This window comes from Myxocyprinus asiaticus, chromosome 1 (assembly GCF_019703515.2).
Source record: "Myxocyprinus asiaticus isolate MX2 ecotype Aquarium Trade chromosome 1, UBuf_Myxa_2, whole genome shotgun sequence".
In the NCBI taxonomy this organism is placed as follows: Eukaryota; Metazoa; Chordata; class Actinopteri; order Cypriniformes; family Catostomidae; genus Myxocyprinus; species Myxocyprinus asiaticus.
This window is the reverse complement of record NC_059344.1, coordinates 63,898,807-63,911,373: the sequence shown is the minus strand read 5'-3', so window position 1 is coordinate 63,911,373 and position 12,567 is coordinate 63,898,807. Positions and strand designations below refer to the sequence as shown.

The 12,567-nt window shown below is 36.2% G+C and overlaps 1 protein-coding gene across 2 annotated transcripts in view; it reads right to left on the bottom strand.

Moving 5' to 3' along the window:
- The window catches only part of pde5ab (phosphodiesterase 5A, cGMP-specific, b), a 59,244-nt gene extending 55,945 nt beyond the window's left edge, over positions 1–3,299 (bottom strand). The window contains exon 1 of one of the 2 annotated variants that reach the window (XM_051705397.1): positions 3,155–3,299. The gene's annotated coding sequence lies outside the window, so the exon portion shown is untranslated. The remainder of the gene's footprint in view (positions 1–3,154) is intronic. The other variant, XM_051705392.1, reaches the window with a different exon arrangement.
- Positions 3,300–12,567: the final 9,268 nt, after the last annotated feature.

Sequence of the window (12,567 nt, the reverse complement as noted above, 5' to 3'; positions counted from 1 at the left end):
CATAATTCCCTGCACTACATTAAACAGCTCAGATGCTATTGTAAACCCTAAAGTCACAGAGGTACAGACATCCCCATGCAATTCCAACGTGGGAAAAATTCTGAGTGCGATTTTTGAAGTCTTATGCAGCGCAGTTTTGACTGGGATAACAGGAATTGAGGTTGGGGTCAAAGTTGGGTTTGAAACACAATTTGCCCAAGATTATTATATAATTTTATACTAAATTATAGTTACTGTGTCATAATCGGCCTAGTCTTGTAGAACCAGACATTTGGCAACTGGCATTAAGTCTAGTTCACTTTGCATCTTATTTGCAGCTTAGACAGAAAAAGACAGTCTGACAATTATGTAATTCCGATCAAACACAGTTAGTTATGTTTTATAGGGACCATGACATGAGAAATCATATAAGAGGTCATTGTACAATAAAAACTGTAATACTGTAAGTTTCAGAACTCAAAACTTCCTCCTCACTGCAAAAAGAGCCTTTGTTGAAACCAAGCTGCCAAAACGACTCGTTCTCGACTTCCTCCACATTGTGATGTCACACTGTGTTAGGCATTTGCATCTGACTGTCTACACAACAACATATCAACGCCTACTTTAACTTATCACTTCCGCAGCCCCGCCCTGCAGCAGTGAGCAGTGAGATGGCAGGTCAATCTAAAGCAGAGAGCCAATCATAACAGTGGGCATTTACTGTCAAGTCTTAAAGGAGAAGCAGCAACAAAGCCAAGCGTTTCTGACAGAGGGTCAGAATGAGGGTAGAGAATGATAAACTTTTACAAATATAAATAAAAACTTTACTAAAATTACTAGTCAACCTCATGGAACATATTAAAATAATAAAAAAGGCATGTCATGACCCGTTTAACTCAACATGATCACACGGGAAGTCGGCATGCTGTTTCCGAAAGTTCCGGTACCCTAGGATCAGCAACAGTATACGGACTCACTGACATACCCTATCTCCCATCGGACATACATTTGGAATGGCTCAACAACAATTACTTTCCCTCATGATATGACTGTTAGCACATTGTGTCAGTTGCATGGAAGACCACAGTTCAACCCCCATTCAAACTAGGAAGTAATCACATTTGTATAAACAATCACAAGCGTTATAAGGAGGTTGTATTTTTATCTCTAACATTGCATTTTGTCTCTACTAATTGTTATGATTAGATTTAGATTTGGGTTGGGGGTTAGATTCAATAAAATAAACATTTCTCTTCACTGTTTTACACCCTGTTCTGCTGAAAAAAATCTTTTTACAACCGGCTTCTGGCGACCTCTCCTGGATATAAATGGATGTCACACTTGTTTATATGTTCTGAAACACTTACTACTTTAGCCTCTGGAGGTAGTGTTTTTAAATTAGGTCAACATATACCGATTTCGTCTAATGAAAAATCGGCACACACTTGCCGAATTTTATGTGAGATCAGGCTGTTTAACTTGCCTATTATGGGATGTTTTTTTCTGAAATACATGATATCACAATAAAAGACTGACATGGGAAAACACGATCTTTCAAAATCTGGTTTGGCAGTCTAAAAGAACAATTGTGCAGAAAACACAGAAAGACATAACGAAAAATTATTATGGACGTTGTGATCAGAATTTCTATCCATCCAAAAGTAATAAGTACTGATTATTTCACATACAGAAAACAAAGTGAAATAAACAACCTGGTGAGAAGTTGTAATAATATTGCGAGATGGCGAAACAGTACTTTGACTCCCACAGAGCAAAATAAATGAACCAATGATGTTATTACGGTTTTTCTAATGTTTAAGCCCTAATGCAAACCGAAAACTAACCATTAAGTCTAACCCCTTACCCCGACCTTAAACTTAAACAAGTTTTTAGTAGAAAAATAACTTGTGTACAGATGCAAAAAAAAAAAAAAAACATCGGGTTTGGAGCGACATGCGGGAAGCGTATTAGAGGTTTCTGACATATGTCAGTTAATTGACTTGCATGAATAAATATGGACTGAGGAACGAAATTTGTTGGATTGGAGGCTAGCTAAAATTTGTAGCCTGTATTGTATCAATTTGAAATTTGGTTTGTTGACTGGTTAGTCTCTATGAGAATAAAAGTCATATCTTTTCATATGAGCCAAACAGTACAGTTTCTTACGATTTCGCTATCTCGCAATTGTTACGAGTTGTCATACGACTATTTTGGAATATACAATTCTGCTTGTAAATATCTAGTTTGCATGCTACTAAGTGTATCAAGCAAAACTCTGCACATCTTTCAAAGATCACAAACCCCAAATCCAGTGATTAGTTTGTCCTCAAAGGCCTGAAGACAATAATTTATTAGGCATGCTTTTTCAGTCTCGTAATTAATTTGAACCACACAATAAGGACTTTAAGACATCACAGCATAATTTTCAGTTATAGCATGATTTTCTGTAAAGCTGCTTTGGAACGATGTGTGTTGTGAAAAGCGCTATACAAATAAATATAACTTGATTTGATTTGCCTCAAAAGCACTCATTATATCAACCTGGTATGTTTTAAACACATTTTAGTCGATCTCCCAAAAGTTTAGCCCTGTTAAGCAATCTGATTGGAGCTTGCAATACACGTACTTTTCCAGTTTAGTATGTAAATTTGCATCACACCGTCAGTCAAGTGACTGTTGGCAGTCTGCGAGCGTGCCATCTGAGGCTATAATCAGTACGAGATGTCTGCTGCCTTTCAATGACACCATGAGGTCAGTTAGGGAAATTATTTAACCTCTGCTCCTTAAAGGTTACACATACACACACGTCATTCTCCAAAATCAGACTGACAGGTTGAGGAAGCCCTCTTGTCCATTGACAAGTCCATTGTCCAGGAGATGTTTTACAATATGGAACCCTTCAGTGAACATGCAGGACTTTGAAGGAGTGTATTATTTTCTATGGCACTGGAAGATATTCTCAAATGCCACATCCATAAATAGTTAAACATTTTCTGTCTTCAAAATGACCAATCATTAAGGTGTAATTAAATCCTTTGGATTCAATATGCATGATCAAAGATCCACAAACCATCACAATGTACAGTATGTTAAGTTATGCATGCACTGTTCAAATTTCAAATGCCATGACATGCACAATGTATGTTCTGTATGTATGTTCTGCAGACACAGTTACCTCCAGCATGCACTGAACGTTCCGTATTATCTCCGCTAGGAACATGAAAGGGTCACAAGTAGGACATTTTGGAGAACATTTGCTGCAGCAGAAAAATTTCCTAAGTGAGTGATTCTCAGCCCCAGGGTGTTTAATATTCAGTTCATTTTGGAGGTAGTGAAGGGGGAATGAGGGCTTAACAAATACTTTTGCTCTCTCTCTCTCTCTCTCTCTCTCAATCTCTCTCTGTCCTTCTGACCATGCTTGAGAAAACGCAGATCTATCCCTGCTAAACATCAAAAGAGGGTCCAGCATGACTTTAGAATAAACACAAATGAAAGTGTGTCAGGAGGGAGGGTTTACTCTTAAATTCATGTTGTTTTCGGAGATTAATTTAGAATAGCATGTTAGTAGAGTCTGAGCTGAATTGAATGTCGCTCTGTCTGTTGCAAAAAGCATCTTCAATAACGTTGTAAAAAGCAGTTGAGCAAATCTCTTATGCTTAAGAGATCTTAAATTGATTGGAATACATTTGCATCACCAGTTAACATTCAGAAAAGCATTATGGAAATTACCACAGCATAAATGAACTCTTGGATTAATGATATAGCAGCAAATGTCTGTATTTGCTGGCACATCATCCAGGGTTTGAAAAAGCAAATCTCGCTGCCACAGTGCAAGAGTATTGTGGGTGTTAGTCTGGGCATTTCTATTGATTTTTTTAAGGTGTTCTGAGTGGTTGCTTCAGAGCTGTGTGATTTATTGTATCATTTATGTCTGCTAGCACAAACAGTGCAAGAAAGTTTAGTACTTAAAGTTATGGGTTTGTTCATATCCCTATACGTATGAGCAATTATAATAGTGATGCTTTCTTTGACAAGCACCGCTACTAAGTGACATAAATAGTCATATATAGTCACTATAGACATGCGCATAAGGAAGCATAAAACAGTTTTACAAAAGTAAATGCAAGATTGCTAAATTGTCCTCACTCCTTTTTTTGTTCTATTTATTTATGTACAAGATTTATAGATTTAAAAAAAAAAAATTTGTTTATTTTTTTTTTGTTGTTGTTGCTTTTTTGTGCTTTTATTACATATTGTCTGTGCATTGTAAAAAAAAAAAAAAAAAAAAAATATATATATATATATATATATATATATATATATATATATATATATATATTTATTTATTTATTTAAATAAAAAATAAGATTCATGTATTTCAATTTCAGAACAAAATTCCATAAAATGTAAGAAAATAAATAAAACAAAAATTATAAATGAATAAATAACTTTAAAAAAAAATGTAATTTAAGTATTATTATTATTTTAAATAACACAATTCAATTAGATGAAAATAGAAATGTGTAAATCTTAAAAATAGGATACAACTTTTGTTGAATGTTACCACATCAAATACTTAAGAGTTAAATCAAATTTGAATTAAAATACTTGAAAATTAAAAAGTTATATTTTAAGATGACAAAGTCATGTAAATATTCATGCATATTACACAAAATGAGTCATGTTAGTTGACCCTCATTGATACTGCATATATACTGTGTGTGTGTGTGTGTGTGTGTGTGTGTGTATACAGGTACATACACTACGATTCAAAAGTTTTGAAACACTTGACTGAAATGTTTCTCATGATCTTAAAAATCGTTTGATCGGAAGGTGTATGCTTAAATATTTGAAATTAGTTTTGTAGACAAAAATATAATTGTGCCAACATATTAATTTATTTCATTATAAAACTAAAATTTAATTAAAAAAAAAAAGTTTTTGAAATTAATGACTTGGACCAAATATAAAAGAAAAGCAGCCAATAAGTGCTCAACATAAATGGGAACTCCTTCAATACTGTTTAAAAAGCATCCCAGGGTGATACCTCAAGAAGTTGGTTGAGAAAATGTCAAGAGTACATGTCTGCAAATTCTAGGCAAAGGGTGACTACTTTGAAGATGCTCAAATATAACACAGTTTTGATTTATTTGGGATTTTGTTTAGTCACAACATAATTCCCATAGTTCCATTTATGTTATTCCATAGTTTTGATGACTTTACTATTATTCTAAAATGTGAAAAAAAAAATTATAATAAAGAATGAGTGTTTCAAAACTTTTGACCGGTAGTATATATATATATATATATATATATATATATATATATATATATATATATATATGTATATATGTATAAACTTATAGAGGTTTAAAACGTCATGATGTTGAGTAAATTATGACAGACATTTTGGGATAACATTTATGGTCAATTTACATTTGCCTAACCTTGCTTTTATCTTCATTCAGATCAATTTTTTCTTACAGAAAGTAGTCTTCAGGTGTTCTCTAGTAGAAACTTCCAGCTCTTTAAGGAGGTTTGCATTTGTGCTCTAGACTAATGATGTGCAGGTACTCCTCTGTAAACTGTTAATTCAGAGGAAATTGTTGATAGAAAGTACAGTGGTGCTTAGTTCAGCGTGTAAAAACACTCTTGATTTCCCTCAGGCAGTGTTCAAGCTTTTGTCACACTTTGTGTTCTTTCCACACACAAATCAAGGCTAAAACCCCATGAGTGTTGTTTCATGTAGTTCTTAATTTGAACTGTGATCACAGGCTTTATCTGTAAAAGCTGCCTACAATCAATGACAACACATAACATAACATGCAAAACAATATTGGAAGAGGCTGATTCTTAAGACTCTCTGTGCTCGTGTAAAAGAACTATATGCATTTGTTACTGATACAAGTGATGTCTAAAATAAATGTTTTAAAGCAATAGTTCACCCAAAAATGAAAATTCTCTCATCATTTACTCACCCTCAAGCCATCCCAGATGTATACGACTTTCTTTCTTCTGCAGAACACAGTTAAGATTTTTAGAAGAATATCTCAGCTCTGTTGGTCCATACAATGCAAGTCAACAGGGTCCAGAATTAGGAAGCTCCAAAATGCACATAAAGGCTGCATTATAGTAATCCATATGAGTCCGGTGGTTAAATCCGTGCCTTCAGAAGCAATATGCAAGGTGTGGGTGAGAAACAGATCAATATTTAAGTATTTTTATTAAGTATAAAGTGTTTAAATATTACCTTTTTCCTATAAATCTCCACTTTCAAACAGCCCTCCTAAGTGCTCTTTTCTCCTAGTGTTGTTGTTCTTCTTCTTCATTTTTATTTTTTGCAATTTGCATTCTTTGAGCATATCGACATCTACTGGGCAGGGAGGATAATTTATAGTAAAAAATGACTTAAATATTGATCTGTTTCTCACCCACATCTATCATATCGCTTCTGAAGACATGGATTTAACCACCAGAGTCATATGGATTACTTTTATGTTGCCTTTTATGCTTTTTGGAGCTTCAAAGTTTTGGACACTGTTGACTTGCATTGTATGGATCTACAGAGCTGAGATATTCTTCTAAAAATCTTCATTTGAGTTCTGCAAAAGAAAAAAGTCATACACATCTGGGATGGCGTGAGGGTAAGCAAATGATGAGAGAATTTTTTATTTTTGGGTGAACTATCCCTTTAATACATTGACTGAGATTTGACCTTTTGATTGAATTGGTTGTCAATTGCTGAATTATGCAGTGGATTAATCAGGTTTGTGGATTAATCAAGTTCGCCCATTTTGAGATTATCGGCATTGGACGATAACCATGCCTGCTTCGTTGATTCTCAAAAACGTCAAATGTGTTTTTTCCAAAGTTTATTGTGTTAAAAAATAGGGGGCACAAGGAAAATGTAGCCCCCCTTTGACCCGGACATGATTATATCATCTATCTGCCTGTCACACATTGAACTCATGAGACCTTTTATTTTGAAATTTCTATGAGACTCTTAGTTTGAAATGTATATCTTCTGTGGCGTTTGTCTTCCTCTTCATTGCCCTAATTGTATCCCAGGTGTTCCTCATCTTCTTGTTAGCCCAAGTGTATATATACCCTCTTGTTCTTTTGTTCCTGCGTTAGTTCTTGTTTGTATGATGTGTGCTATTAGCTAGCATACAGCTGTAGAGTTTGCGTTTACCTTCCTTTTTTTTTATGTTTACCTTCATCGTTGTATCCTCTTGTTTACAATTAAAGTTCTGTGTTTGGATCCTCACTCTCTCTTCCCTTCACAAACACTGACACTGCAACTGAAAAACTCATAGCAGTCAATCGTTAATCACAATTTGAATCCAAGTAATCAAATGGGATAACTCTAGTGGAAAACAAACAAAATGCTTTTAACAACTGAAAGTATATCATTTCTTCGGGTCAAACAATATATTACTTATGATATGTACTTTAAGTTATATTGATATAAAACATCTTATCACACTATTACTTTACCTTAAAATAATGAATAGCCAAGGAATGTTGAATATATTGCTTTAATGGAATATGTTGGGTTCAATACAAGTTAAGCTCAATCGACCACATTTGTGGCATAATGTTGATTATCACAAAAAATAATTTTGACTCGTCCCTCCTTTTCTTTAAAAAAATCTGGGTTGCAGTGAGGCACTTGGAAGTGGAAGTGAATGGGGCCAAACTGTAAACGTTAAAATACTCTCTGTATTTTACAATGAAGTATAGCCACAAGATGTAAACAATATGTGTTTTAACATGATTTTAGTGTGATTACACGGCTCTCTGGATTACTCGATTCTGATTGGTCAATGGTGCCATCTAGCGGTCTGATATTTCTCAGTAACAACCACACATCCAAGTATCAGACCGCTCATCCGGGTATTTGCGAGCCACCTTTCCTACTTATAGGATCACCTGCGATCACTACAAGTAGGCTAATAAAATAATTTAAACTCATATCAATGTTTCATGTGCATTTGTTTATTTATTTGGCAAGTAGTCTTGCAATAAGATACACAATGAGCAGTCAGACGTTAATTTTCACAGAATAAACACCAACAGAACACCGATGCAAACCGGAGCTGGATTTCAGCTGTTCAGCGATTTCTTTCTTGTCACATAATTTCAAAATTTCAATGCAAATCAATATTTTATGTCCATGTATTCATTTATTTGGTTAGTTGCCATGTAATAAGCGGGATAATGTATAGTCAACAAGTTGTTATTGCAAAATAAACCACTTCAAAGTGATACAAGAGTCCTCTGCTTCGCGTCGGGGTTCTGATCACCCTGTCTGGGTTTATTTTGCGATACCAACCGGCTGACTGGACATTATCCCTTACTTACTAAACTTTACTGTTTAAAGTTACCAAATAGATTTGGCTGTTCCTGTACAAGTCCAGAAATCTATAGGCATGAAAAATAGCCAAAAGATTGAAAGTGACAATCATAAAATGGTAGGCAGAGAAGAAAATGCTAGGAATAAGTTGTATCTATTTAAGATGTCAAAAAATCTAATCGATTGATTCGTTGCAGTGGCCAGGGCATATATGAGCCATATTGAGGGTGCAAATAGAATTGCTTTGCTAAGGCCGGGCATGGGTGATGGGTGATGATGGAAACCAGACAGGATGTGTGCTAAGAAAGTCTAAGTCTATTCACTGTGACTAGTGTATATCATTTTCATGCTTTATTGCTTCAATTGATACTAGAAGTAAATAAATCAATCAACCTTTCAACATGTGGAATGACCTGCTTAGTGTAAATTAAACCATTATCTTGAAATACAGATGGTGTAAAATGTTCAAGATATTTCAAGTGTTCACTGTAACAATTAATTTGAAAGGTTTTTAAAGCAGATAAATGTAAGATAAACTAACAGCCAGGCAATTGATCAAGCAGTTAATGAGCTTGGCCTGTAACTTGTAAGAGCACAGTGTCTCTCTACTAGAATATATTGTTCTCCTCAAAGGCCATAATGAAATCATAACCACAAATGTCAATAGCATGCAGATCTTAAAAGTAACAATGTCAAATAAACAATCCAGATTGGAGTGTAGATTGGTCTACATTTTGATATATTTATAAATTTAATGTTGTTATAGTTTAGGCTACTGCAATCTTCACTTTCAGTAACACAAGGGAAATTATGATTGAACAAATTGTTTGCTTTAATTGTGGGTTGTGTTGTTGATGTCATGTGTATTTTGTTGATTCTGTAACGATTTTGGCTGCTGACGCTGGCAATGATGATGACGAAGACGACGATGATGATGATAAGAACCCAAGTGCAATTTATTATAATAAACGTTATATCCAAAAAACCCTAATTACAAATGTGAAACATAAACATGAACTTGAATTTACTTAGAGCTAGACTTGACATAAACACGGTTGGACATAAACTGCACTTGGGTTCTTCACATCATCTCGTCTTCGTCTGCCTGTCATTGCCAGCATCGTTACAGAATACCTGACCGACACAATATGAACCCAGTGGTCCGACTCCCACACCTACGTCAGGGGAGTCGTGCACTAAAGGATTATGTGGAGGACATTTTCCGGGCAGGTTTGAGTGAGCCAGATTCCTCCCTGATGCCTGGTGGTCAGAGTACTTACGGCCTGGCTCAGTATATCGACCTTGTCCTGCAGATAATTGGTTCTACGTTCACTGTAGGGGAGGCGGATGCCGAGCGTCATGGTCGACGAGCCAGTGTCCCACGTCATGGTCTACGAGCCAGCGTCCCACGTCATGGCCGCCAAGCCGGAGTTTCACGTCATGGCCGCCAAGCCGGAGTTCCACGTCATGGCCGCCAAGCCTGAATTCCACGTCATGGCCGCTAAGCCTGAGTTCCACATCATGGCCGCCAAGCCAGAGTTCCACTTCATGGTTGCCAAGCCAGAGTTCCACTTCATGGTCGCTGAGCTAGCGCCATCTTTAGCCACGCTTCAGCCTGCTCCATGCCACGTCACAGCAACGCCTGAGCCTGCTCCATGCCACGTCACAGCCATGCCTGAGTCTGCTCCAGGCCATGTCATAAGCACATCTGAGCTATTGGACCTGGAGATGGTTCCCGCCCTTGTACCCACCCTTAGTTCTCCTGATCAGGCAAGGGGAACTTTCGACCCTCTGACCCCGTCTAGACCCTCCGAGCCTCCGGCACCGCCTTGGTCCTCCCTGCCTCCGGCTCCACCCTGGCCCTTCGAGTCTTCGGCTACTCTCCAGGTATCCAGTTCTCCATGGCTCCGCCCCTCGAGTCTCTCACGGCTCCACCTTCCATGGCTCTGCCCCTCAAGCCTCTCATGGCTCCACCCCCCATGGGCTCTGCCCTGATCCCATGCTCCATGCCCTGCCAAGCCATGCCTCAAGACCACCCCCCCAGCTCCCTTTTGAACTTTGAAAATGATGCTATGTTTTATGTGTTTTGTTCATGTGTTGGGGCGTCGGAAGCTGCCCCTTAGTGGGGGGGATATGGCATGTGTATTTTGTTGATTCATGTTTTTCATGTCTTTTTATTTTGAAAAGTTTAGTTCCTGTTTCATGTCATGTGGTTCCCTTGTCATGTGATTTCATGTTTCCCTCCATGTTCATGTGTCTTGTTTTCATTGGTTTATTGTTTGATTATCTTGTTATCAGTTCTGTCTGTTCATTGGTTCCCTCATCTTTGTTTTACCCCTTGTCCATGTATTTAAGCCCTCATGTTTACCATTGTCCTTTGTCAGGTATTGTGTTTGTGTAGCATAGTCAAGTCAAGTCAAGTCTAGTCAAGTCAAGTCAAGTCTATGTCAAGTCATTTATGTTTGTTATGGTTTGGATTCATGTTTTGGATATCACTTATGTAAATAAACTGCACTTGGGTTCATCTTTACTTCATCGTCATCGTCTTCATCATCGTCATTGCCAGCACCAACGTTACAGAACATTACAGTTGAATTATATTTTGTATTGTTGTTTTTACTCTTTTTTTTAAAACTTTTTTATATGGGGTCATTGATGAATGTGTTTTCTTAATCTTTTATCTATTAATTAGTCTGCCAAATTAACATTATATTATTTTATATTTATTTGTTAGTGGTGGTGGTGTAGTGGACTAAAGCACATAACTGGTAATCAGAAGGATGCTGGTTTGAGCCCCACAGCCACCACCATTTTGTCCTTGAGCAAGGCACTTAACTCCAGGTTGCTCCAGGGGGACTGACCCTGTAATAAGTGCACTGTAAGTCGCTTTGGATAAAAGCATCTGCCAAATATAAATGTTAACATGATATACAATTGTGTCAAAATGTCAAAAAAATCTGTCAGATTTATAGCATATTTATATTATACTATATAAAATTAAATTAAATTAAATAGCAAAAATCTGAAACAATGCAGATGCTTCTACTTTGCTCTTTTTTTAAGTTTTCATCACAATTATATTATCAGCATAATTTAAGTGAAAATAGTGACCTAAAAAAATTTAGTTACCTTAAAATTGTGCAGAATCTTACTTATTTCCTCTTTATTTAACATTGTACTTTTTTTTTTCTTAATTCAAAAATGAACTTTATTTCTAAATTTATATGGAACTTTAAATCCTAGATTTTCAGTGTGGTCTTAGACTCTTGTACCCCACTGTATTTTCATGAATTTTACAGCTTTGAAGAAATTGTGGCACTTCTACTGCATTTCTGGCCCAAGATGTGGAGGAATAAATATGTGTATTACATTAATTCTATGCAGTAGTATCTTTCAGATACATACATTGACAATATGCTGGTGAAATGAAATCTTTATTATTGACCATGCATTTTACAGTTACAGCTGGACTTCACAAAGAGAAAACTGCTCTTTTTTAATTTTTTATTTTATATTAATAGCACCTTACTCATACCAAATCTCTGAAACATTAATTTTCTGATACCTTCAGTATGTATATATAATCAGAACTGAAATTTAGACGAAGATGTCTGATAGCACACTCCAAATATCTGAATGTTCAGAATTCAATAATTTTCAGGCTTCTATCAACAAATCTGCTCTCAGCAAAGTGTTTGCTCATCCCTCTGTGGTGTTATTTTTAGAAAGAGGGCTTTGGAATAACTCCTGCCTAGAAATGGAAATTTAACATCAACACAGTGAGAACCTGGCTCTTTAGCTCTTCCCCTGTGGGAATTTGTGCCTTATACAAGTACTCAAAGTAGAAAACAATGGCAAATCTTAAACATCTACCCTTACCACTGAGGATCTCCAAATATTAAGAGAGGAAAACCCCTCTGAAGGATTTCAGATATGCATAACCCTCCCTTTTTTAAATTTTTTCCTGACAGTTTATTGATGGAATACACATGGTTCCCGATTTTGTGTGGCCATAATTGCAAGATTTGCCTTAAGGACTCAAAGCAAATAAAAGGTCTGATCCTGCTATAAATGACAGATTTGAGAGGACAAACACATTTACAGTGCATCCGGAAAGTATTCATAGTGCTTCACTTTTTCCACATTTTGTTATATTACAGCCTTATTCCAAAATGGATTAAATTCATTATTTTCCTCAAAATTCTACAAACAATACCCCATAATGACAACGT